The sequence below is a fragment of the Lissotriton vulgaris genome, chromosome 8 (genome assembly GCF_964263255.1).
Source record: "Lissotriton vulgaris chromosome 8, aLisVul1.2, whole genome shotgun sequence".
Classification (NCBI taxonomy): domain Eukaryota; kingdom Metazoa; phylum Chordata; class Amphibia; order Caudata; family Salamandridae; genus Lissotriton; species Lissotriton vulgaris.
This window is the reverse complement of record NC_141696.1, coordinates 841513279-841536598: the sequence shown is the minus strand read 5'-3', so window position 1 is coordinate 841536598 and position 23320 is coordinate 841513279. Positions and strand designations below refer to the sequence as shown.

At 47.7% G+C, this 23320-nt stretch overlaps 1 protein-coding gene across 1 annotated transcript in view; it reads right to left on the bottom strand.

The window, feature by feature from the left end:
- The window catches only part of CARS2 (cysteinyl-tRNA synthetase 2, mitochondrial), a 465610-nt gene that overhangs the window by 293992 nt on the left and 148298 nt on the right, over positions 1-23320 (bottom strand). The window lies entirely within an intron of this gene.

Here is a 23320-nt window from a genome sequence, read left to right as displayed (position 1 = left end):
CTCGCTGTAAAAGCGCTTCAACACCCGATCAGGGGAAGCAAGCGTTATATAAATGCAAAACTTTTCCCTCTTCTATACCACCGCTATCCTTCTGAATCCAAATAACATATACACCACTCAAATTACTTTCATATTTTCACTATACTAATTCACCACTAATCCTTTATGGGTACCGGAGTAGCGTGCTACTCACCGAAAAAGCGCTTCAACGTCTAGTCAGGGGTAGTAAGCGCAATGTAAATGGAATTACAATACAATACAATACTTCATGCTATCTGTGATCCTCTGGAGAAGGGCCACCGGAAGGCTCAAAACATGTCTCTCAATGGGTTATGTTAATGGAAATAACGAAATTAAAAAAATAATTTTAATTAGCCTTCGAAGTTGTAATCTTTTAACCTTTGAAAGTTTGTTGCCGCCAGTGAAGCATGACATAGAATATTTGATTCAGAAAAGGGGGTGGTGATGAACAGAGTGTCTGAATTAAGCAGACCACTCTTACCCAGTCCAAAGATCAGGGCTTGATCCATCACCGTTATTTAGCTCACTGCACCATCCCGGCTCAGAACCTGGCTATCTGCAAATTAGTCTGTCCCTGGCCCAGTGCATCATGGGAACAGGGCAGAGGTAAGAGTGGTCTGCTTAATTCAGACACTCTGTTCATCACCACCCCCTTTTCTGAATCATAGAATATTTGAAGCCATTTTTTAAATCAGCAAGAGCTTGTCAGTTTTGCCTTCCAGAAGAAATAGTCTTATCCAAAACAATAAAACCGCTTTTGCTACTCACAAAAGTAACATACATGGGCGTTAATACTTTCAGCAAAAGTGTGGGAACAAAGTCTGGTAGTACATTTTTGTGTTTTTTTTGTTTACTTTGCATCTTTGGTAATCAGATCAAGTTTAAAATGTTTTGCTAAAAGTCCCTTCAGATCAAACTGCCAGATGATTAGAGTGTCAGTTTCTTTAATATCCAAATATCTTTATGCTGTTTTGGGTGCAGTCTAGTTGCTTTTATTCTCACAGTCCCTTCTACCTTCACGGTGGATTGCGGTTTCAGGTGAGAGACGAAGTTGGCTTGACACATTTTTTGGAACCATCTTTATTGAGATTTTATGCAATACGGTACAATAAGTGTGATCATCAAATTGTGTCAACAGTAATATTGTAGGTAGGGTCAGGGGCAGCTTTAGGGCAGTGCGACTGGTACAGCAGCACTGGGTGCTGACCTGAGGGGGGCGCTATCGTCAGGAGGGGTGCGGTATTTAGCAATATTTTAGGATTAGAGAGTTGAGAGTCACATTAGCCCAGTGGTAGTGAGAGAATGCGAGGAGGCAGGCATGGGGCTTGGGCCCCAAAAGTGATTGACGCACCGGGCACCACCAGCGCTAAAGCCCGCCTTGGGTAGGTTCTAGCATGACTCGGTGCATAAAAACATTCGTAGATATTATCATGGCATACAGATTTTAAGGGTAAAAAAATACTAAACCAAACCATGAGCCTTGAAGAAAAAGTAAATGTCATGGTGTGGCGGTGGTGGTGATGGTACATTGCCTGCTGTCCAGCCATAGTATTGGGGAAAATACAACATTGCAAAGAGTGTAGCACAGCTACGTCACAGGTGAACTTGTGTCTGTGTGATAGAGGGGGCTAATGACGAGGCGGGGGCAATTAGGGTGAACGCCGGCTGGGAGGAAATGTAGGTTCCCGCTTGTAGGGGTATTCTCAGGGGCGGCGGGCATGGCTCACGGGTGGGGGCGGGACGGATGCGCGGGCTGGTTTAAAAAAAATAATATAAAACTTACTTTGCCGCTGACGCTGGGTCCCACATCTTCTCTCCTGCTTGCCTGTGTCCGACTCCAGGTCGCAACAGGAAGCAGGCAGCCTGGCTCCCACACCTATGCCAATCATTATTATTATTTTTTTTACATATTTTATAAAATTTTCAATTTACAACCCATCAATTACGGCATGTTGCAGATGCACTATATCGTAGTACATTGCAATCATCGTACAGTATACGTGCATTAATATGTACAGTACGTGTATGACATATAAATACAACTATCTAATCCCTCCCTTCCTCCCCCAACTTCGTTTGGCATCAACCATTCATGGCGCATATGGCAAGGTGTATTCCCGCCTACTCCTGACTGCACATAAACGTTTAACCCCTTCACTGCGGCGGCTATTCCGCCGCAGTGCTAAGGGGGCGGGGCGGCCGCGCGCATACTGGTGACGGAACCGCTCCGTCACCAGTTACGGTTGAGCTGTGCTCATGATGGAGCGGTTCCGTCATGGCCCCGCCCGCTCAATAGAACGCACCGCACAGCCGCGAAATCAGCGCAGCGCAATGACGGAACCGCTCCGTCATCAGCACAGCGCCACCGCGGCTGATGACGGAGCGGTTCCGTCATTAGCATGGATAGGGTTAAAGTGTATGTATGCTCCATATGGCGCAGGATCCAATAACAATGGAACTCCATAAACATGAAACCTGGAGAACTGGGGCTGGGCGATGAGACAATTATTAAGTCTGGGCTACCGGCACAGGTGGTGGTGCCAAGGCACTGAACGCTTCCAGAGTGCTGTCCCAGTCTAAAGAGATGACTCTTTTGCGCAAACCCCAGGCTTCCACCCGGCGGATGGCAGCACTCTCCGCTCCACCCCATCTCACTACTTCCCCATGCCAGTCGTGAAGCTGCGGTGCTATGGCCGATTTCCACCGCCGTGTAATGGAGCGCTTAGCCAGGAGCAAAGACAAATCTACAAAGCGAAGTTGCACTTTCTGCGCCTTGGGGCGTCGTATCAGTCCCAGAAGACACACTGCAAGCGTGTGCGGGATGGTGATCCCAATCGCAGCCGTTCGCAGGGATAATACCTGTGGCCAATAAGGGGTAATCACTGGGCAATGCCACAGCATATGTAACAAGTCAGCCTCCTCTAATTTGCATCTAACAGTGTTGTGTGGCCGGAAAGATACATTGCAATCGGTGCGGGGTAAGATTTGCTCTGTGTAAAACCATACATTGGATGAAATTGAATTTGGCGTTCCGTGGGATTCTTCTAGGATATGCCAGAGCTCTGTCCCAGTCCCTGTCTGTCAGGTCTGTCCCTAGGTCTGCGGACCATTTATTGCGTAGGTCCGTTAGTGGGACTCTAGTGTGGGTGGTAATGCCTTTGTAAAGCCACTTGGGAAGGTGACGTCCGTTACCCATCAGGTAGGTCATGAAGACCATTTAGTGGCGTGGGGGTTCCTCCCTGTGTGGGGCCCAGTGTTTCTTCACATATTGCATGAGTGCAGCATGCAATAGGTACAATGCATCCGTGACTCCATGACGCCGTACAAAGTTACAATGGTCCATAAGTATGCCATCGTCAAATAAGTCACCCATTGTGGTCACACCGCCCTCCGCCCGGGGAAGCAGTCGTCTTTTGGCGAGTAGGCCAGTGGGAGTAGGGATCCTAAGAAGTGGTGTAGTATCAGAGTAGGGGAGGCAGCTATGTATGTAGTGAGTGGCTTTTTTCCAATAGGTAAGCGCGGTGCGCAGAAGCAGTGGGGCGTCTGTCGGGATCCTAGCCTGCAGAAGAAGCAGTGCGTGGAGCCGTCCTTGGTCCACACCAGCAGAGGAAAAATCTATTTCCTGTAAATTGCGCCCTGACAGCCAATAAGAACCATTGCAATTGGCCCGCATAGCAGTTTGCCCAGAAGTCAGGAGCACCAAACCCACCCTTATCTGTGTCTAATTGTAACTTGGTTAACCCACTCTACGGCGGCCATTACCCCATATCAAAGCGGAGAGTGTAGTGTTCAGGGAATTAAGCATCGGGGTCGGGATCACGACCGGTACGTTAGTGAAGAAATACAGGAGACGGGGCAGGACCACCATTTTCCAGATCGCTACGTGACCCATCACCGAGAGTGGTAGGGAGGACCAGAAAGTGACCTGGGATCGGAGCAAACGTATGTCCTTGCCCAGATTGCCCTCTATGAGATCTGGTGCTGATCGATAATTCTGTATGCCTAGATATCTAAAAGTGTGTGCTGCAACTGTTAAGGAATGGGGCCCAAACTGGACCGTCTCTGGACGATCCCCTGCGAGAAAAAAAAAGGCATAAGACTTACTGTCATTGATTTTAAAGCCTGAAAGCCACGCAAAGGATTAAAAAATGCTGGGGATGGGTGAGATAGAGGCGAGGTCATCAGACTACAGAATGATGTCATCTGCATTTGCGGAAATTACGTGCGTCGTTTGCCCCAAGCGGATACCCCGGTGCATTGCCGATTGCCACACCCTAATGGCTAAGGGCTCCAGGGCAGCACAAAGAGCAGGGGGCATAGGGGGTATCCCTGGCGGGTGCCTTTACCGACCGGGTAGTCCTTTGAGATGTGTCGTCCTGTGCGGGCCCGCACTGTGGGATCCGTTTATAGAAGCCTCATCCACTTTAAATAGTCCGGGGGTATACCAAATCGTTCCAGTGCTAGGAAAATGTAGTCCCATCGGAAAAGTATCAAATGCCTGTCTTAAATCTAGGGTGACACATCCAGCGTTAGCTCTCTCCTGGGGGGTGGCTGCCATGACATGATACAACCTCCTGATATTAAGCGAGGTGCACCGTGTTGGCACAAAGCCGCATTGGTCTGGGTGGATTAGCTTGTATACATATGGGAGCAGGCGGCCAGCTAGCACCTTACTCAGTATTTTATATTCAGTGGTGAGTAGGGACAATGGTCTGTATCTGGACTGATCCGTCCACTGGCATCCTGGTTTGGGGAGAGATACCACCAGAGCCTGTCTAGTGGAGTGGGGCAAAGACCCTGTAGACAGCGCAGTTTTGTACAAGCTTTCTAGTTGTGGCACCAGGGTGCCTAAAAATGTGGCAAAGAATTCGGCCCGAAGGCCGTCCAAGCCTGGGACCTTATTCCGGGGTAGTGTCCCGATAGCCGCCTTGATTTCAGCCCTTTTAACAAGGCCAGAGAGCGCGTCCTGCACCGATTTGTCCAGTTGTGGGAACTGTATCTCAGCTAAATAGGCGTCAAGGGCCTCCTCCTCCAATGGGGGGGACCCGATATAGGGCCTGATAGTAATCATAGAAGGCCGCATTTATGTCCTGCTGCGTGTGTACTGTGTCCCCGCTCCTGGTGATGATCCCGTGGATTGGGGAGTATGGTGGTCATCCCTGAGGATGCGTGCTAGTAGGGGGCCTGTCTTGTCCGCATCAGCGTGTTTCGCGTGCGTGTAGGCGGTATAGTCTATGTGCTTAAGTGTGTCTAATAGCTCAGCATGTCTTATACGGGCATCTTGTAAGGGCATTCCCTTAGTAGGGTCGGTCGCTGCAGCCTGCTCGAGACTATTTAGAACGTTTTCTACCTCTTTCAAGTTATTATGCAGTTCCTGTCACACCCCTGCTGTGGTGCTGACAGCTATCCCCCTGATCACCGTCTTGATTGCATCCCACTCCACTTGTGGTGTGAATGCAGTCCCAGTGTTCTCAGCTAAGTAATTATCTATACCGGTCGCCAGTGCCTCCCGGAAAACAGAGTCCTCAAGCGTCAGAGGCCATAATTTCCAGGTAGGAACCAGAGTTGGGATTCTGCCCCAACTGTCAAGTCAAGTCAAGTCAAAGAATTTATATAGCGCACTACATACCCAGAGGGTTTCAAGGAGCTTAGGAAGGGGAGGAGGATTACTTTTCAAATATCCACGTTTTAAGTTGCTTTCTGAATGCTAAGTGGTTCTGGGTAAGGCGAAGGTAAGCGGGGAGTGAGTTCCATGTTTTAGCAGCCAGGTATGAAAAGGATCTGCCTCCCATGGTGGTCTTGTTGATGCGAGGTACAGTGGCGAGGGCTTGGCTGGAAGAACGTAGTTGGCGGGAGGGGGTGTAGAAGGACAGTCGTGAGTTGAGGCATTCTGGACCGGTGTCGTAGAGTGATTTGTGTGCGTGGGTGAGCAGTCGGAAAGTGATCCTCTTATTGACGGGTAGCCAGTGGAGGTCTTTAAGGTGACCAGAGATGTGTTCGCTGCGTGGGATGTCTAATATGAGTCTGGCTGAGGCGTTTTGGATTCGTTGGAGTTTCTTCTGGAGTTTTGCGGTAGTACCTGCGTAGAGGGTGTTTCCGTAGTCCAGTCGGCTCGTGACCAGAGCGTGGGTGACTGTTTTCCTTGTTTCGGAGGGGATCCAACGAAATGTTTTTCTGAGCATGCGAAGAATGTTGAAGCAGGAAGAGGATACGGCGCTGACTTGTCTGTTCATTGAGAGTGAAGAGTCCAGGATGACGCCTAGGTTCCGTGCGTGGTCTGTCGGGATGGGTGCTTTTCCGAGGGCTTCCGGCCACCAGGAGTCGTCCCATGCGGAGGGGGATGTACCTAAGATGAGGACTTCTGTTTTGTCTGAGTTCAGTTTCAGACGGCTTTGTTTCATCCATTCGGCGACTTCTTTCATTCCTTCGTGTAGGTTAGTTTTGGCGGTGCTGGGGTCATTGGTGAAAGAAAGGATCAGTTGAGTGTCATCCGCGTAAGAGATGATGTTGAGGTTGTGTTGGCGTGCGATGGCCGCGAGGGGGCTCATGTATACGTTGAAGAGGGTGGGACTGAGAGAGGATCCTTGTGGTACGCCGCAGATGACTTCAGAGGCCTCGGACTTGAATGGTGGAAGGCGGACTCTCTGGGTTCTTCCAGTGAGGAACGAGGTGATCCAATCAAGTGCTTTTCCTTGGATTCCGATGTTATTGAGGCGTTGTAGAAGGGTGCTGTGGCAGACTGTGTCGAATGCTGCAGAGAGGTCAAGGAGGATGAGGGCGACTGTGTCTCCATTGTCCTGAGGGAGATCTCCAAGGGGTTATGGTCAAAGAGTTTTATCTAGATATGTGGCATGTGTCACCTCGGTCGTAATGTAATTGGAGCACAGAAACCTATTTATGCGAGTATGGAGTTGATGCGGGTGTGAAAATAAAGAGTTTTTTCTACTGGTGGGGTATTTTAATCGCCAGACATCGCCCAGGCCCCAGCCCAGCTGCATAGTGCACTGCCTGTCGGACAGTATTTGCTCCTCCAAGGGGGAATGGGATATATCAATGGAGGGGTCCATTACAGCATTGTAGTCCCCTTCCAGTATCCATGAACAACTAGCCCAAGACGCCAGGACAGGATGAAGGCTTAAGAGGTATGCATCCTGTTCAAAGTTGGGCGACTATATTTGGCAGAGGACAATTTGTGCTCAATCCAGTGTGCCTCTCACTAAGATGTATCTGCCCAATGGATCCACCCGTTGTTCCAGCGCGTCAAAGGGGACTCCGTTCCTGACCCATATGGGCGCGCCACTCGCAAATGCAGAATATGACGTGGAAAAAATTTGACCCCTCCATTTTTTGCGAAGTTTAGTCGCTTTGGCTGCGGTCAGGTGGGACTCTTGTAGAAATACTATATGCGCACGCCGCCTATTCAACTGTGCATACACTCTGTGCGGTTTGTGGAGCGACCCCAGTCCCCTTACGTTCCAAGTAATCATGTTATAGCTATCCAGCATAAATATCTAAGGTGTGTGACCATGTGACGCTTGCGCAGTATTGCGAGAGCTGCAGTGTATCGAGAAGTACAAGTGGTGGGCCATAGACTAAAGGTTACAGATCTCCCATCTACATGCCTACAGCCAGGTTAGCTGAGTTAGTACGCTACGAGCCTCACGCAGCCCGGACCGCTATTGTTACCTTCTCATATCACAGTTTCGGTACTGAAGATCTGACATTGTGCTGCCAAGTACAAGATAGAAAGGGCGGGGTCAGTAGACAACTCATCCCAACATGGGTCATAAGCCATTGTTACCCTAAGTAACCATAAGCAGTCTGGGGTGTAATGGTGCTAAATAAAATTAATGCTAGATCCTGAGTCCGAGTGATGTGATGCCTCATCAGAGGAGTCCGATAGAATTGGATGGGCGTCATCCCTGAACCTGGCGGCCGCCTTCAGTGCCTCAGCTTGATCCTGCAAGGCCTGCTCCGGAGCGGGAACCCTGGGTTTTGCGGTGGCCCATTATGTCGGTAGGAGCTAGGGTGAGCTGTTTGCCCAGGAAGTCTGCCAGACACCACTATAGAAGTTATAAACAGAAAGTAGGAGGCGCACTCAAATAGATTAATGAGACTATATTAGTGTTCCAAATAACTTCTTCTTTATTTCGGTCAATTAAACCAGATAGAAACAGCCAACGCATTTCGTTACAATATGTAACTTCGTCAGGGCTGGAAAAATGATATTAAAAGACACAGATTACATATATGTAAGAAAACACACACATCCGACATGTACATCAACACTTAAAAGACTGTTTACAACATAGGATGGAAGTTTATATCAAGACAACATTATAATACCATTTCATGCCCACACGCCCACAGCCCACACTGTCAGGCAGTCCCACTCTGGTCCGCAGAAGGGCCCGGTAGCAGGTATCGACGATTTCCCCGACCAGGAGCCCGCTCGATCCGCGTGGGTCACTCCTCTGGAGGCTTCGTGCCAGTTAGGAGTCGAAACTGCCTGGATCATGCAGGATTCAGCAGGTCCGGGTGCAGAGCTCGTTTACTGCATGCCCACCATACTCAGCAGTGAGCCACGCCCCCCACCCCATAGCCAATCATAACGCTCCAATGGAGCGTTGTGATTGGTCTGAGCGGCGTGACATGGTGTTCAGCCAGGGGCTGTAGTGGTGGGCATGTTCTCCATGCAGGCTGTAATTAAGCCTGCATGGAGAACAGGGGAGTGAGCATGACTGTTTTGGGCGGCCCGTGAGCGCTGTCCGATGTGCTGTTCGATGTGCTCCGAAAGGCAGACAGAAGTCGTCCCATGCAGCCTCAACAGGGTGTTTTCGTAATACATGAGCCTCCTCGAGGTGGAGTACCGTGGCCTCGGGTCCCTACCCCATTTAATAGTTTCCGGCTGCCCGTGTATCGCACTTGTGAGTGCGCTTGCCTTCCAGTGCATTGCGATCATACGTCGTGCCATTAACAACGCTAGATCAATAAAGTGGGTAGTGGTGCCACAAGCATTCTAACGTTTGTGCAAGGCCTAGCAGACTTCTAGCCACGTGGATCAGGTCCATACCACCTGTTACTCTGGCAAGGGCATTTGTGACCTCTCTCCAAATAGCTTGGGCGTTCGGGAAATCCCAGAATATGTGTGGCATATCCGCCTCAGAAGCACAGCAGCATTAACAGTCAAGTGGTGTCGCAGGGTAACTTTTGTATAGTTTGACCAGGGTAAATGATGCCCTTTGGAGAATGCTATATTGCATATTTTGAAAACAGGCGCTGCGGGAAACGCTTAGCGGGTGTGCCAATATTTTAGTGCATACTTCTTGGGCCAGTTCACAACCAATGTCCCGCTCCCAAGTGTGCCAGTGTTGTGAGCGGATCCTGAATTTAGCCCTGGTAATTCAAGTGATCAGCCAGCGGCCAGCACCCATTGTATATAGTGTATGTGTCAATGGGTGTGAATCAGGCTTTGTGTCCACTATGCCCCACAGTCACTCCAGCTCTCCCGTTAGTAGACTATGTGCCCCGCCGGAAGTTCTGTGTTCTCTGTCACTTGATCAACGTTCCCAAAACAGCATTTGCCTTTGGGCTCATTTTTAGGGAAATGTTTGATAAATTATGTATTTTAAAGCTCATAGAGCCAGAAACATTGGTGAAAACTAGAAGCCCTACATTTTGGCTGGGAGGGTGAAGTGAAAAAGTGGCCCAAAGGCCACATCTCCTGATATGGCTATGTTTGCCACCTGGCTGTTTGGTTTGCCAGCATTAACAGTATTTTAATGCCCTTGCGAGTACGAAAATGAAGGAAATCACCTAAAGCTGTTTTTTTCTCCCTGATTAATATGTACTTTAACGTTTAAACAGTAAAAGTAATTTGAAAGCAGTTTAAAATGTGGTCTAAAGCTTCTTTCATGATAGTTAAAACTAAACAAAGGAAGAAGAGTCATGTTAAGAAGGAATACAGACATTTTTATTATTGAATAAAGACTCCTCTCTCATTATTAAGTGCCAGCCTTTGCAGATTCTTAATTCATGAGCAAACTGAGGTTATGTTTTTATTGTAGTTTGATATAGCGTAAACTCGGCCAAAGGCCAGCAATTATATGCGCACCATGTAACACTACAGCTTGGGCAATTAGGTCATTTGCCCAGAATCACAGGATGTTTAGGTGAGGCTGGGACTCAAACCTGTTTCCATAGTTCCACATTGGGCAGCTCTGACCCTAACATTACACCTTGACGCCCACTGGGCTAAGTTTGCGCACGACAAGACTCCTTTCATTTCATTTCACATTATCTCATTTTACGTCTCTGGGAAATGTTCTTCACAGCGAGGTTTATGCAAAACATACATCCCCCTCATACCCACCAAGGTCTAAAAGACACAAGCCGAGGATCCAACAACACCCCCTCAGCAAGTTCATTCACAGATGCCAACTGTAGCCTCAGGGTGATGACCGGGTAGGGGAGGGATGAAGAAAAGCACGCCAGCTGCTGCTCCAGGGGAGCAGAGGTGATGAGGGCCCATGGCAGGGGGGTGGGACTTTGCTTCTAGGTGTCTGCGCCGACCCCACAGGAGGCCAAGATAAAGTCTGCAGGGACAGAACAATAGTGGCCTAGCAACACTGCAGAAAGCTACCCCCTCGGAGCCTCCCTGCTCATGATGCTGGCCCTCATTCAGTGGCTTGGTGGGAAAGAAAATAAGGCTCTGTGGGCCGGTTGACAAAAACCGGCCCACTGGTGACCTTTAGGCAGCGTCCCATCGGCCAATACCAACTTCCCAATACGATCCTGTCTAAGGGCCCCCTCCTCAGGACTCAGGCCTATTTTTGCCAAGTGGCACCCTGCCAGCCAGCATGTGGGCCACTGAAACGGTGCCACCAGATAGTAATGCTCAAACACCAGAAAGCCCAACCCCTTGTTCCGCCAGGAGCTAGAATTTGACCAGGGCCACTCTGAGTCTCCATGTATTCAATATGAAGCGACCAAACATTGCATTCAGTGACCTGAATGTGCTTCGGGGAATGCTCACCAGCAGGTTAGTGAAGTAGTACAGGAGTCTCAGGAGCATCACCATTTGGGACAGAGACACTCGGCCCTGCACTGTGAGGGGGAGCGAGCACCAAAAGGTGATTTGTGGATGGAGGGAGGAGACTACCTTTGTCAGGTTTCCATCAATCAAGTCCTGGGGCGAATGGTACAGATTGATGCCCAAATATCGAAAAGTGCGAGCTTACCAATGGATAACATGGGCGTCTACCATATTATACTGTGAGGTGCAGTCTGGGTTCAGCAGAAATAGGCATGTCTTTGCCCAGATGACTCCCAACCCTAGGCAGACCTGAAGACGACTAGTATTAGCATGATGTCATCTATACCATTGCGGTTATCCTTAATATAGACTAGGACGTCATCAGAGTACAGGGAGACAGTGTGTACCGTGCCTCTGAGGGGTAAGCCCCATTGTCGGCTGGCCTCGTGGAGCTGCTGCACCAGTGGCTCCACTGCTAAGGCGAAGAGCAAGGGGAGAGTGGGCATCCCTGAAGCGTGCCTTTACCAACAGTTAAGGGGCAGATATTCCTCTCCCTATCTTCGCCCTTGCTGTGGAGCTTTTGGATAGTAGTTTGACCATGCTCTAGAATCTGCCTCTTATGCCCACTGCATCCAGCACTGCAAACATGTAGTCCTAATCTAAGTTATCAAAAGCCTTTTTAGGTCTAAAACCAAGCAGGCAGCATAGGGCCAGCGCTGTGGGGCCTCCTCCTATACTCTATGCAAACTTCGGATGTTGAGGGCCATAGATCTCACTGGTATGAACCAGTTTTAGTCCGGATGGACCAGGGTTGGCATGTGTTCTAGTAATCAAATCGCTATAACCTTTCCCTAGGATCTAGAATCACTGCCCAGCATGAATACTATGCCTCCTATTCCACCATGCGTATGGTAGCAGTTTCGCTGTTTTCGGCTATGTAGTTTGTCAGGGTATCTTGGGTAGAGTCCCGAGTCCTCTAACATTGTGGGTTGCAAATGCCAAGTTGGTGCTGGCGGAAGGGGCTCTCTCCAGGTGAGGTGGAGGTGAAGCGGGTTGTGATCCGACAGGGTCTTCCCCAAGTACTCTGCATCTGTGACTGTCAGTTGTGTAGTGCGGTGGCAGAGGATAAAGTCTAGGCGCACATGCAGGTCATGGGTCGGCATATAGTAGGAATACTCTCTGGTGGTGGATATAGTGCATGCCAGCTGTTGACCAATGATCAGTGAGTGAGCCATTGTGATAGATGCTGCTGAGCATGCTGTGGCTGAGTGGGGCAGGTGAGGTATGACCCATCCAGTTTAGAATTCAACACCCAGTTAAAATCCCCTCTGACAATCCAAGGTAGATGAGACCCTCTGGTCAGGAGTGACGATATGTGGGCACAAAACTGCTGCTGTGCCACATTTGGTACATAAATGCTGCCCAGCAGCACGGGCCTGCCATCTAGTTGCCCCTCAACAAACATGTATCACCCCCCCGGGTCAGTCTCGGCCACAGTGTTCTGGGAGGGCACGTATGGTTAAATCCATAAGAGTGTCCCTTTGACATAGCCTGAGTATGTAGTGCTAAAGCATTTGCCCCTTCACCTTTTCTGAAACCGGAGGTCTTTGCCTTTGGCGACATGTGTCTCTTGCAAGAACAAGATGTGGGCCCTTCTCCTCTTCACATATTGGTGAATCGAGTGGTGCTTTTTCGTGGTGCCCATCCCACAGATGTTCCAGGTTAGAAACAAAAACTTAGCCATTTCGGACTTGCAATCGAAATGTTGCGGCGAGAGTGGGAAGGGTCAGGCAGGCTTTAGCCTTCGGTTGCGTGGTTTAAAGGGCAGACTACGTGCAAAGTAGTCATAATGTAGGATATTTGGTTCAATGGTAACAACAAACAAGTTACCCAGTTCCCGTGCCCAGGGCAGCAGAGTAACATCTAACGGCCCAAACAGATAAAATAGATCTCTGATAGCATGAGTCTATATGCATTGTGCCTCGATGTCCAACAAGTTCACACAAAAACAAGGGGGGGGAGCACTCATGTATATGTAGCATGTGCTGGAGGGGATTGTATCCTGTTTTTTTCTTATAAGGGGTTGTAGTTGACAGAGTTGTTCGAATTTGGAGCCGTTAGACGCGCCAGTTTTTAGTGTGGTGTGGGCAGTGGACCGGGACAGCAGAGGGCATCTCCATAAGGGGGTTTTCTGTACTGTAGTTCCTGAACTTCCTACAGGGGCCAGGGTGCTACTGACGGTCAGTAAGACAATTTCATCGGCTGTTTGTGGTGCAACTATGGGGAGGATAACTGAGGCCTCACAGGATATGGAGGGACATGTCTCGACCCCTGACTATGTCCCGGAGTCAACTGTGACCAGGCAGTCCTCTCTTTCTCTGATGGGGGTTGCAGCCTACAAGGCCAGAATCTGCTCTTCTCTGGCCAGGGCCGGTGTTGGCACGCTTGACGCCAACTGCCTTCCCCCACGGTGGCGTCTCCGCTGAAAATTTTTTTATGCATAAGGACAAATCGGAGAGACTAAAGAACTGTTCCTTGCCAGGTGTAAATCTGGGGATCCTCATCAATGGTCAATGAACGGCTCCACTTTAAGCCACATGCTGGTTTGACATCTCCTGAACACGCCAGCTCATTCAACAGCGATCTTTCACTGGGATAACTTTGAAACATGGCTATGTAATCTAATGACATTTTTTGGATTCATGTGGCTTAAAGTGGAGCAGTTCATTGACCATTGATGAGGATCACAAGATTTGAACTTTACTCTTTCTCTATACCTGTTCACTTTCACATCAATCACTTGAACCCTTTCTCTTTTCACCCATTCCTTTCCTTTTGGGGCACTCAATTATCTAAATGTTTTTGATTCAAATTTATGTTCATTGTGATTAAATAACAGTGAACAATGCAAGTTGCGTATGCCTCATATGTTTTTTTGATTTCGTTAATGTTGTGTTTATGATAAATAATTTAGTACTGGGACCACTCCCATACTGTACTGTTACATACCCAGGTCCCATGGACATCAATTGGGTTTACCCTTATGGTAAAGACTGGCCATGTTTGGGCAGGGTTACCGCGGCAATCCAAGTCACGTGGTCAGCGTGCTGATATCCACTGACCATGATCACCAGGGGAGGTGCTAATTGACATGGGTATGATGCGCTAGCTGCAGCTTATCATTGCGCGTCCTTATCTGGCAAGGCTGATTATACCCTGGTAGTACTATCTTACCAGGGTGGGATGAGGTGAAGCATGCCACATTACGTGGGTGAGGCCTTCTCATCCAAATATATTATGACTCACAATGGCTCTAGGGACACCAGAGCAGGAACAGGAAAATACCCGCTCTACTTAAAATATTCAGCATACCTATTGTGTTTTTATGTCTATTAAGGCGGTAGTAAAGTTACTGCTCCTTCTTTTCTCTCAACATGCTTAGATGATATATAAATAACTCTCATACCACATATCATACTTGTATGTGGCTCGCAGTCTGCCAATAATAATAATTCTGGCTACAGTTGAATGTCAAAACTTTCTATACAACTTTCTATTTTAGTGTTTTCTTAGGAACTGATTGCCTGTCAGATGCCAGTACTGAATATAATGTACTTTTATTGTTGAATCTGAAATGTGCCGCAAGTTCTGTTAACTTGTGATACAAGACCACTCACTATATTGTGATATCTTCATAACACTCGGGTACATTATTTTAGAGTTTCACTTGACTTATAGTAGATGAGTCCCACATTTGAATCCAACTCCATGCAGCATTGGAACAAGAGACCTGCACTGGGATATCTTACAGATGTTGTCCCGCAGTAAGAACCACATGGGCCTTGATTGAAGTTTTTCGGGTAATGATAATGAACAATTAGAATCTAGCACTTTAATTGTAGCTATCAAACATCTCCTTTGCTATCAGATAATATGTCTTGTAATCATTCCACTGCAAGACAATAAATCTGTTCTAAACCTGGAAGATGGTTCTCAAGAGCCACAAGTCCTTGATGCCTCTGATGTTGTATTCTCTACTGTTTGTTGCTTTATTCTTTTGTGTTTGCTTTGTGACAGCCTTAATTAAGAGACCATGTAACAAAACACCTTCGCTGTTCACAAAATTCATCAAGTTATTAAGAATAATGATAATACCAGTTATCAAAATTTACATTTGTCCCTTCATCTATTTTCCATTATAGACCTTTCCAAAATGAAGTGGTTTTACGTGTTTGAAATGTGAGTACAGTACTAATAGGATACAGGGCAATGTTACCTCATAATCTCCTACATGTTTCCTTATATGCAATGCAACAGTAGTTTCTGTCACAATGAATTAGTTTTACCCCTTCTTGTACACAACTTCTGAATTGACTTCTTCACATTGTGGAATGTTGGAGAAAAATGTGCATGGATTCGGTTCCACTGTCACCAGCACCAACCAAACAGATGTGCACCCGTGAACTTAGAACCTGGACCCTCCTTCAGTCCGGTTGCTCCCCCTCGCTCCAGCTGTCCTGCACGCTGGTATCGTTGGTCTCCTGGTTTTCTGTTTCCTAGCGCTGCATTGATTCATTTGCTTATTCAACTGATAGCGCTGCAAGGACAGTTTATAGCGCTGCATTGTCTCATTTGCTTAATTCACTGATAGCGCTGCAAGGTCGCTTTATAGCGCTGCATTGTCGAATTTATTTTTACAATTGCGCTGCACTGTCGCTTTATTTATTAAAATAGCAGCGCAACGCCGCTGTGGCAGTAACTCAGATTTTGGCGACTTTACACCTGGTTTGTGCGTGTAAGGCTCTCTCCCTACAACATGCTGTGCATTTGCTGCCCCTGGCTGTGCTTGCCTTTGACCCTCCATTTTGTGTTGTTGTTTTCCCCTGGTCCGCCCCTCCTCCCGCCACCGCCTCCCAGCTGCTGCCCCTCCCACGCTCCGCCCCCTCCACCATCCATTTATGACCAATGACCTAACGCGCAGCGTCCACGCGCAGCGATCGCGCCCCAGTCGCGCCGAAGGTGCGCCAAAGGTAAGCCCGTCTACGCCCGTCCGCGCCTGGACCGCGCCCAGCGCCAGACCCCCTGGTCCTCGTTACGTCCACCCCCCCCCCGCATTACTTACGATGCCACCACCCTCCTAGCCCTTAACCCCGGCCGTCCCCCAAACTGCGCCCTAGCCACCCCTGGACTCACCCATGGACCCTTTTCCTGCAACTCCTGCAAGTTCAACGGCACCAAGCACAACTCCTCATCTACGAACACGCAACAGATATCCGACCCCAACCACCTACAATGCATCCTGCTCAACACCCGCTCAGTCCACAGGCACGCTATTGACCTCTGGAATCTACTAGACCCCATCTTCCCGGACGTCGCCTTCCTAACAGAAACATGGATGAACGCCTCTTCCGCCCCAGACATCACCATTGCCATCCCGGAAGACTATAAGATCATCCGTAAGGACCGCATCGACCAAACAGGAGGAGGCATCCCTATCGTCCATAAGAATTCCATTCGCATCTCAACAAGCTCAGACGTCAATCTCACCAACTCCGAACACCTGCACTTCCAGATCCACATCGACCCCAAGACCACACTCAGAGGCACCCTCCTTTACAGGCCACCAGGACCCCGCGCACAATTCAGTGAAGACATCTCGGACTTCATCACTCCACACGCGCTCCCCTCCGAGGATTACATCCTCCTGGGAGACCTCAACTTTCACCTTGAGAAGAACAATGACCGCAACACCACCACCCTTTTGGACAACCTCGCCAACCTCAGACTTAAACAACTTGTCACTACCCCCACCCACATCGCAGGTCACACACTCGACCCTATCTTCACCTCCAGCAAACATGTCTCCTTCAGCCACACCACAGCTCTCCTTTGGACTGACCACAGCTGCGTTCACTTTACCTACGACAAGCCCACATCCAACAACCACCCCCAACCCACTCTGCAAAGAAACTGGAACAAAGTCACCATCGACCAGATCTCCTCATCGCTTCTCCAAAACCCCCCAGCCCACTCCTCAAACCCAGACCAAGCAGCCACCAACCTCACCCAATGGCTATCCTACAGCGCTGACATCCTAGCACCACTGAAAAAACGACAAATCAAACTAGGCAGCAAGAAGGCCTCCTGGTTCAACGATGATCTTAAGAAATCCAAGAAACTCTGTCGCTCCCTTGAGAAAGCCTGGAAAAAGACCCAACCATCAGCACCAAGGACGCCTTCAAAAACGCCACCCGTATACACCACCAACTGATCCGGAATGCCAAGAAAGCCGCTTTCAAAGACCGACTAGATCACAACGCCCACAACAGCAAGGAACTATTCAACATCGTCAAGGAATTTACCAACCCCTCAGCCAACTCCAACGACATCACCCCCTCTCAAGCCCTCTGCGACTCCCTAGCCTCATTCTTCCACAACAAAATTGCAGACATCCACAACAGCTTCGACAACCGACCCAAAGACCAACCCACCCAACCCCCCGCAGGACCCCCTCCCCCCCCTGAACATCCTCAATGACTGGAAGCCAATCTCCACCGAGGACACCATCCGTCTGATGAACTCCATCCACTCAGGATCCCCCACAGACCCATGCCCTCACCACATCTTTAACAAAGCAGACTCCATCATAGCACCGCACCTCCGAGACGTTATCAACTGCTCCCTCAACTCCGCAACCTTCCCGGAAAGCTGGAAACATGCCGAACTCAGCGCCCTCCTGAAAAAACCCACAGCTGACCCCACCGAACTCAAAAACTACCGCCCTATCTCACTCCTTCCTTTCCCGGCCAAAGTCATCGAGAAAGCGGTCAACAACCAGCTCGCCGCATTCCTCGAAACCAACAAATCCCTCGACTCCTCACAATCCGGCTTCCGAGCCAAGCACAGCACTGAAACCGCCCTCATCGCAGCAACAGACGACATTCGAACCCTAATGGACAATGGAGACACTGTCGCCCTCATCCTCCTCGACCTCTCCGCTGCCTTCGACACGGTCTGCCATAGCACTCTTTTACAACGCCTCAGAAACGTCGGAATCCAAGGAAAAGCACTGGAATGGATCACCTCGTTCCTCACCGGAAGAACCCAGAGAGTCCGCCTTCCACCATTCAAGTCAGAGGCCACTGAAGTCATCTGCGGCGTCCCACAAGGATCTTCACTCAGCCCCACCCTCTTCAACGTATACATGAGCCCCCTCGCGACCATCGCACGCCAACACAACCTCAACATCATCTCCTACGCCGACGACACTCAACTGATCCTATCACTCACCAGAGACCCTAACACTGCCAAAACCAACCTACATGAAGGAATGAAAGAAGTAGCAGAATGGATGAAGCACAGCCGTCTGAAACTGAACTCAGACAAAACAGAAGTCCTCATCCTAGGCACCTCCCCCTCCGCCTGGGATGACTCTTGGTGGCCAGAGGCCCTTGGAAAAGCACCCATCCCGACGGACCACGCACGGAACCTGGGCGTCATCCTGGATTCCTCACTCTCGATGAACAGACAAGTCAACGCCGTTTCGTCATCTTGCTTCAACATTCTTCGCATGCTCAAAAAAACATTTCGCTGGATCCCCACCGAAACCAGAAAAACAGTCACCCACGCTCTGGTCACGAGCCGACTGGACTACGGAAACACCCTCTACGCCGGTACCACCGCAAAACTCCAGAAAAAACTCCAACGCATCCAGAACGCCTCAGCCAGGCTCATATTAGACACCCCGCGCAAAGAACACATCTCTGGTCACCTGAAAAACCTCCACTGGCTCCCCGTAAATAAGAGGATTACTTTCCGGCTCCTTACCCACGCACACAAAGCACTCTACGAAACCGGACCAGAATGCCTCAACACACGACTGTCCTTCTACTCCCCCCCCCCCCCCCCGCCAGCTACGATCCTCCAACCAAGCCCTTGCCACTGTACCTCACATCAACAAAACCACCATGGGAGGTAGATCCTTCTCCTTCCTGGCAGCTAAAACCTGGAACTCACTTCCCACTCACCTTCGCCTGACTCAGAACCACCTAGCATTCAGAAAGCAACTTAAAACGTGGTTATTTGACAAATAATTCCCCATCCTTCTTCAAGCGCCTTGAGACCCTCCGGGTATGTAGCGCGCTATATAAATTTCTGACTTGACTTGACTAGAAGAAGAAAAGAGCAAAGTAGAGAACAGCCAGAGATCTGACTCGAGCCAAAAGCTAAAATGTCAACTGGCTTGAACCAGAGGGTCCTTAACTCCCACATGGTGAGATCCACTGGACCGGGCCTATATACAATAAATGAATGAGAATTTTCAAATAGCTCATTGAAAATGGTAGCAACATGAAGGGAGTGCTATACAATGATTAAGCCTCTAAAGCAACTATAAAATAAAATATAGTGCATGTCCCTGAGAGAGAATTGGGGAGGGGAAGGGAATTAAAAATGCCTTCTTTTTGAAGCTTTTAAATGGGAAAATGTAGGTCATTCCGGCGCATGTGCAGCAACAACAATCAGAAAAGCGCGGACGGTGGCTGCTGCCGATTAACTTTTTAAGGAAATTCAATCAAGGAGTGCGCCAAAAGAGTAACAGACACTGAAAATGGATGAACAACATTAGTTAGAACACTTGAAACAAGCATTGGTAATGCATCGGTTTCGCCTATGTTATGAATAAAGAGGTATTTTCATCAATCATTGTCTGGGAGAAGGCGAGCTCCCTGACAGATAACACGAGAGTGGATGGGATGTGGAACAGCAGGCAGAGCTGCTAACTCCCCACCTTGAGTCTTGGCAGGGCTGCACAACATCCTGTGATTCTATGCAAATTACTTAATCCCTCCAGGTGGTAAATTGTAATATAAATATGCTACAAGTGTAAATGGCTAAACTTTACGAAAGTATAGTTCCACCAAAGTGGATGTTAACAGCATTTCGGCGACGGGAAACTCATAAGATAAGCAGTCGAGCAACAAGCATTGGTAAAATGCAGGGAAATATGCTTACAGCCAATAGAAATGGAGGAAAGGGAAGAGGCGCACACAGGAACCAATGAGAAGATAGGAAAGAGAGGGACGGAATGTAATCCCTTTTAAGTTTATATTAAAAACAATAGATTTCTCAAGCAAAGCGCAATTCCTATGGAGGCGAAACCTAACAAGCACAGTGCTCAGGCGCAACCTAAAAGAGGAGCTAAACAGATAGTGGGACTTCTGTTCCATGGAAAAATAAGGTGTGAAAGGGAGAGTTTTGAGAAGAGGATCTTTGCGATGCTGTGTCACCAGGTTACAAGCACGAAAATATAGCAAGGGTGGAACGAAAATAATATTAGCGGGCTCCAAGGAAATGATGTTAATAATAATAAAACACTCTTCCAAGGGTCTGGAAGCATTACAAAGGAAATAGACCTACTGGAGGTAGACCTAAAAACAATCAGGCCAGGAAGAGTCTGAAGCTTTCAAGAACAAAATGGAGAAAATGTTTAAGACACATGAGGATGATGTTAAACAAAACAAGCAGAAGTTTCTCAGAGATCTGATTGACTAGGAAGGAAGTCGCACATAAACCGCTGCAAAATGAGGGCGAATTCACTAACAGAGAATCATAGAGAAATCTACCAAAAATGTATTTTTTATGGACGAAATTAAGTTAATCCATTTGGAAAAATCCCCATTTGAGCAAAAGTAAAACAAAAGGTGAAAAATGGAGAAGCGAACAAAGAGGGAAAAAACAAAAAGAAAACAGTCAGCAAGAGAGGAGAAAAGGGACACATACAGACAAGAGAACAGAATGGGGGATGGAAAACTAAGAATGATAAACATGGCGTAACAATGGATGAAATAAATGTGCTGGAAAGAGAATTAAGTTTTTGTTCAGCGACAGACACATTTTGGCTGGACAGAAACATGCATTGATATTTACATATATGTAAGGAAAACCAAATTAGCCAAAATAAATATAAGGAAAAACCCTGTTCCAGAAAAGGATAATGAATAAAGAGGAATCTTATATAAATTTAAAAGGCTTGTAAGTACTACGACCCTCTGATAATTGGAAAACAATGATGATACAATTCCTAAAAAACTAATTTTACAACAAATAGACATAAAAGAAAACACTAGCTGGTCAAGCAGCTTAAAACGAAAGTCTCAAACACGTACATTGCTAACTGCTGGCAATTAGGAGTGACATTTTCATCACTTAGTGAATGATACAAGCTATTTGAAAAAACAAATAATGGATAAGACAAGCAACAAAAATCATTGATGATAGACAAAATAATAAAGATAAAAACTGCTGACAAAGATGGTAACATTATTATAATAACAAAGGAAAAATATGAGGAAGGAGCTAATGAACACCGGAGGAAGGAAGTAACTAGAAGAACACCCAATGGAGCAAACCAAACAAAGTGAAGATGAGAAATTGTATCAGTCAAGGGAACATTGTCTGATAGGTGAGGATGAGCTGAAATTTCTTGCGGCGTCTCATCCTGTGCTCACCGTACTCCGCATTTCCTCCCAATCATGAACCTCCAGTCCCCGGTCAACCAATAATATCGTCCTGTGCGTCAATATTTGAGAACATATCCATTACTTCAATTGAGCATCATGTAGACTTTAAAGTATGCAAGCTTTTTCTAGTCCAGAGAAGTACACTCAGTGCTAATGAGCATGATCCACATGTGTCTAAATCAAAATGATTTTTGACCTGGTGGTCTGCCAAAAACAATGCAGAACAGCTATAAGAATCTACTTCTCCACAGCTACGCACATCTTATAATGAGCAGGTGGGAGAAGGAGGCAACATGGAGTGAAGAAAATGCTGAGTATGTGCAAAAAATTGTGATGTGGCTGAGGTTCAAAGATTTCTTTATTATTTGGGACAATACAGATAAAGAATTTAAAACATATTAAAATAACATTAACAATGATCCATACAACTTGATATTACCTATGAAATAAGCTCAAACAGAGCAATTTTCTTGGATGTGAAATTCTATAATTGTCAAGACAGAGTCCATAAATTACATCAATGAAGATAGCCACAGTCACAAAAAGCATTTTACATGCCACCTTCAAAAAAATCTGAGATGGAGTATTTCATTTGGATAATTTCTTCAATTAAAAAGGAGCTGTTCATTGAAAGAGATTTTGATAAACATGTTTTGGGAATGAAGTGCAGGTTTGAGGAGTGAGGCTATACAAGAGAGATTATAAACAAACACCAAAAGACAGCAACAACACAAAATAAAAACAACTGGTAACCAAAAGAGAAAACAGTCACAACCACCAGGTGAGTCAATTAGAGAAATGCAAATGATTTTGAGTTTTATGCAGAAGTCACAGAGAATAGGGAAAAAAATCAAAAACAGTGTAATGTGATGAAGGATGACATGGATATAAGTTAACAATTTGGAGCGCCAGAAACTATAGACCAATCTCCCTTTTGCATTCAACTGCCAAACTTATGGGTCGGTTGATGTCCCCAAATTTGAAAACAACTCACTCCCCATACTGGCATACGCCGATGACGCGGTTATGATTGCAAGGACTGGGGTAGCCCTTCAAAAATTGCTATCTTCCTATGCCTCATTTATGGCCTCACTTGACCTCAGAGAGAACAAGTCAAAATCGCTCATTATTATAGCAGGAGTTCCGAGAGGCACAAATGCTCCATATTTCCATCTGGCCTCTAGGAAAATCGAGGTGGTTGACTCTTTTCCTTATCTGGGAATTTTGTTTGACAGTAAACAGTCATGGAATAACTTGGTTGCAACCAGAGCCCTGGGCATGGAAAGGGGCCTTCAAGCTATAAAAGGATTTGCTAAAAAACTAGGAGCCGGGGGGCGTGGCTAGCAACCGGCAAGATGGCTGCTCACTGAGAAGGCTCCGGTGAGGAGGTGACCTTCTCAGACAATCCCTCTATTTATCCTCCATGCTTGAGGACGGCAGGGGCTCCTGCTGAAGCTGGTGACCAAGCGGTAACATCTGCAGTGGTTCCGGTCAAAATCCGACGCCAGTAACCGAGGTCGACTGCAGACACACGGAGACGGTTTGCTCAGTCTACAAAAGCCGGGGCCTCGATTTGGGCACGCACCCGGGCAGACTCCGGTGAGGCGGCGCGGCCGGTACGACAGAGGAGATGCCCACAGCCCATCGGCCGGCAGCGGAGGGGGGCCCGAAAACGCACAGAGGCAACAACAGAGCCGCAGCGCCAGCCACGATAATTGGGGGCCTGCACCGGGAGAGCGAGACC